The following is a 5,294-nucleotide window of genomic DNA, read 5'->3' as shown; positions in this document are numbered from 1 at the left end:
GGAATCAAGCTGTTGCCTTTTATCTGTAGTTAGCAGTACAATCTATAACTTGCAACTAAAAAGGCTTTCTCTATATTACATTACATTATATTACACAACCTGTGCTGAACGAAAATGTTGGGCCTAAATGAAACTGTGCTTGGCGGTGTTATAATGTCTCACTGCAGCTGTTATAAATTACATCCTGTTAACACTGTTACGTTAAGTATGTTTAACATTTGTTTACTAGCTTATTGTAACTTTTTTCGAATAAGTAAAGATCCTTCATCAGCAACAAGCAGACCATAATCCCAAAACTGCCTACACTATCACGTAATTTTTATCTGTTGTTCGACAGAAATGAATCCTCTGTCGATGCTGAAACGTCACCAAAACATGTATGGGTGAAAAAGAAGTAATTCGTGTGTGCTCCAAGCAGCGATCTTTTCAAAATCCATTTATTTGAAAGTAAGGAAAATTAAGCGTCGTTCAGAGGCATATAGGCAATCTATTTGCCACTTGCTCCGTTTGTGAGTTGAATACGAAAGGGAAAGCCTGGAACAGTAAAACTTTTAAAGGCCTTACGCAGCATGCATGTAGCCATGTTACGTTGCCATTGACGCCTGATAAAAAATAGGAAAATAAAGAGTTTTGTCAGTTTTCAAGGTTCATATAACCCTTGAGTAAGAACCTGTGTCTCCATCTAGCACGATTACTGATGATAATGCGAAGAGCTGGAAAGAGCAGAACAGAGGGAATGAGCTTTAAAAAGAAAAATTGTGATAATTTATGAACTGTGCATACAATTTAGGCGATTGTAGAAGGGAAGCAGGAAGTTCAGGAGTTATCGTCCCGTCGACGATGAGGTCATTAGAGATGGAACATAATCTTGCGTGGAACAATGATGGGGACCGAAATCATCCTTGTCCACTTCAAAAGAGCACGCCCGGAATGCACCTTGAATTATTTAGGCGAGCTACAGGAAACTAAATTAGGATCGACCTACGAGTATCAGAATTCCGCTCCTTTTGAAAGCGAATTCTATATGCACCCACTACACATCCTCAGTCGGTACCGACTGTAGAAAAGGCAGGTCAGACTTATATTTTTGTTCCTCCCTCTTTTGGAGACGCGGCGATAGCTCTCGATAAACATGATTATACAGACTGAGAAAATTATTGTACTGCGATTACTAGGAGCAGCCCCTCATATTCAGGAGCCGTGCCGAGGGGATGACGAAATAGCCCCCCCCCCCCCCCCCCCACGGGCAAGGGCGAAGACACCTACGAAGCGCAGAAACTGACCGGAAACAAGGCGAATAAAGAAAGATGGTTTAAGGGTTAACTAGTGGAGGTACGTGAGCTCTCCTAACCCGCGTGGTCCAAGCCGAGGTATAAAATGGTAAGAGTTTTATTGTGTATTTAAGGACAGGTCTGAAAAGAAAGGATGAAAATATGTGGTGAAGAGAACCGCTGTAGAGTTTTGGGTACAGGTAACAAAACAAGAGTGTTATCATGTATGCATTATGAATTGGAGCAGAGTAATGAGAATATGCGTCATGATGTAAGTGTATGATCATTGTTATTTTGGTGGAAGGATACTGACAAGGATGACAAGGATGAAGACTACAAAGTATGTTGAAGGTTGGAGGGAGATATTCTTCGTTGGTAATCAAAGAACAATTGAACATCAACAAAAGCAAAACGAGGATAATGGAATGTAGTCGAATTAAGTCGGGTGACGCTGAGGGAATTAGATTAGGAAATGAGACACTTAAAGTAGTGAAGGAGTTTTGCTATTTGGGGAGCAAAATAACTGATGATGGTCGAAGTAGAGAAGATATAAAATATAGACTGGCAATGGCAAGGAAAGAGTTTCTGAAGAAGAGAAATTTGTTTATATCGAATATAGATTCAAGTGTCAGGAAGTCGCTTCTGAAAGTATTTGTATGGAGTGTAGCCATGTATGGAAGTGAAACATGGACGATCAATAGTTTCGACAGGAAGAGAATAGAAGCTTTCGAAATGTGGTGCTACAGAAGAATGCTGAAGATTAGATGGGTAGATCACATAACTAATGAGGAGGTATTGAATAGAATTGGGGAGGAGAGGAGTTTGTGGCACAACTTGACGAGAAGAAGGGACCGGTTGGTAGGACATGCATCAAGGGATCACAAATTTAGCATTGGAGGGCAGGGTGAATGGTAAAAATCGTAGAGGGAGACCAAGAGATGAATACACTAAGCAGGTTCAGAAGAATGTAGGTTGCAGTTGGTACTGGGAGATGAAGAAACTTGCACAGGATAGGATAGCATGGAGAGCTGCATCAAACCAGTCTCAGGACTGAAGACCACAACAACAACAACATTGTGGAAATCTAGATTAGTCACTGGGAATCTTCATTTCTGGTACAATGAGAGTAGTAAATGGATAGGTTGTTCTGCAATTATCAACTGAGATGATTATGAAATATTTATGTATGTATATGATGGTAACTTTAACGACACATATTCTTTCTCCACTCTTTTGATCCATGAGTTCTTCGATAATAGATATTAAAATAATAACATTTTCTTTCGTATATTCTTTCGGTCAGCATTTAATAGTTAGTTTTCTGGACGGTAAGAGCCTACCATTGAGCTGATGGCCACACTACTCACAATTAAAGTATATTTAGTTTAGATCTTTTTTTATATATGGTAACATAGTATTACATTTGAGAAGTAAGTCAGTTATAATTTAAGATTAAGTACATGCACATCACTGACGACTGACTGACTTTTCTCTGCAACTATGATTTTGTACTGATAGTGTGCACACATACTATTTACCAAAATTATGATTATTGCCTTCCCTTTCCATAAGTTTGTGTTTTATACAACTGTACTTCGATGAGAATTTCAGATGTCACTGTATAAGATAAATTTCATTACACGTAGATACTATGTTCATTTTTATGTAATATGTAAAACTCAAGATTTAGTGAAAATACTCTAAGATGACATAAGGAGGTTAGTTTCAAGAGGCATTTTGTTCTCAGCGCACTTAACAATACATGTATACTTATCCAATTTATCTTCCATTCCAGCTTTGAATGTAAATGTATTTAATATAAGATCTGATTTCTGTTCATTTTTTTCATGTTTTCTTGACAAGCATGGGAGGCATTCATTATTGTAAAGATATGAGCGCACACATTACATTAAGAGGAGCTCTTGTATAGACGGAATGTTACTGAGATATCCATTTCTGCTTCATTTATTGGAGGACCAGAGATGCTTGCCTGTGAACCATATCATGTGTCCTACTATGCAAACATTACCATAATGTGGGTTCAGCACCTTGTTGTCTCACTGACTTACTTTTCATCAAATATGGACGACATGCAACATAGCTAACGGTAGATGATGGAAGAGCCAGCACTGCTGTTGTTCTGCCTACTGTGAATCCTCTGTAAAACAAAGAACGTCGTGTGTGACATTTGCAACTGGTTAAACATTTTCACCTCCCAGTGAATAAGACTATCCCACATACATTCTACCTCTCAGTGTAATAAGACAGTATACTTGTTTCTAAAAATATCAAACATTTTCTGGTTGACATTATGTCAATAGTTGTAGGCCATTCGGTTTACTTCTTTGCCCATGATGTATAATACCGTACTGTTATTGTACTTATTATGTCAGTATTCTGTACCTATGATACTGTACACACTACACAGCCTTGCGTGATGCTCATCTGGCAACATTAATTACAACATTATATTCTGAGTTACATTTGTAATATTTCGCTATTCAAATTAAGCCATTACCAACTGTGCTTATAATTATGTTTCATATTTTTACTGTTTCAATATAAAATACTTTGTGTTCCATTTTGTAATCATTTGTTTCCCAACTTAATGTATTTTTCGCTTTCCTTCATATGTTCATATGCCAATACTATGCCAATACTACTATTTCTTGTTTGTAATCGAATTTCTTGAATATTCGTTGCTATTAGCAAGAAAAATTCTACGCAGTTCTTGTTTGATAGGGAGCGGGGAGTTATTAAAGTGTACATATTAGGAGAAATTGTTATGTATGATGTATATATCATGAGAAATGTCAGTTTGTTTGATATATTTGGAATATGTACCACTATGAGCATCTTTGTATACCTGATGACGTCAGTGAAGGATATTCTTTGGCTACCAGAGGTGGTAGTATTATTGTATAGAGCTCGGGCGAGTGAAGAAGTCTAAGCTGTTGTCGGCTAATGAAGGAGAGAGGATATCGTGTCAGGGCATGAAGCTTGGATGGTGGGTGTACAGCAGAGAGAACTGAGATCCTCCCTGATGTTTAACTGAGGACAGAGAATGATTTAAGATTACTTTATAGAGAGACGGTTCATTTGGGAAAAAAAGGTAATATGCATTGAGTTTATTTTGCTACAAGCACTAGACGAGTAATGATTGTAGTGTAGAGATTTCATTGTGGCTAACAGTGCCTGCATGTGGTATCTCCCTCCATTGCTAGTTAAAATATTTCATTAAAGAAGACAGAGAGTGCAACTTACGTAATTTAAAGACTGTATACAAAGAATAATTTTACATTTAAGCCAATGCTAAATAAAGGTTCAGGCTAGTTTGAGTTTCTTTTCTGTCTCATTAAAAGGGTTCAATATACTAGCAGAATACTGCCCCATCCATTTAAAAATACTTCAAGAAGTTCATCCTCACTATTAGAGTGAAAGATAGATTTGGCAAAACCTGTACTGTCACACCTTGCACTACAGTGTGGACAGTGAACCATATTAAAAAAAGGAATTGAAGTTTAATTTGCTGATTCAGCCTGTTACGTAAGATAAAATAAGACAAGCCAGTGATTTATAGCTAGCGAGAAGTTTTGTCACATACAGGTTTCAGCTTACAAGTTTCATCTTATACGTTTCAATATTAATTGTTCTGTAATTCTGTTTTGTCATGGGGCAACTGAAATCCGATAGCGATAGACGAAAAGCGCACCTTTTGTGGAATTAAAGCGATTCTGATGTAATCTATTTGCACTTCTATTATTGGTAGACCCAGATTCTATATTTACTATAGCTGTACCTAGTCGCACTTTGCTGTGGTTCAGTTTGTTTAAATGGAAGAGAAAGCACACATTTGAAATATGCATGGGAATTGGATATACCTCCTAATCTCCTGCTCTCCCCTGTCTTTGCTAGCACTAGTATCCTATTCTTCAGCTGTTCTATATACACACATCAAAAAAAGTTTTGCATTGCCTCGGTTCGGAGAGTTCCGGAATCTGTACAGAAAATTGGAATGTAGAT

Source organism: Schistocerca serialis, chromosome 1 (genome assembly GCF_023864345.2).
Source record: "Schistocerca serialis cubense isolate TAMUIC-IGC-003099 chromosome 1, iqSchSeri2.2, whole genome shotgun sequence".
In the NCBI taxonomy this organism is placed as follows: Eukaryota; Metazoa; Arthropoda; class Insecta; order Orthoptera; family Acrididae; genus Schistocerca; species Schistocerca serialis.
Note: the sequence above shows the minus strand (reverse complement) of the source record.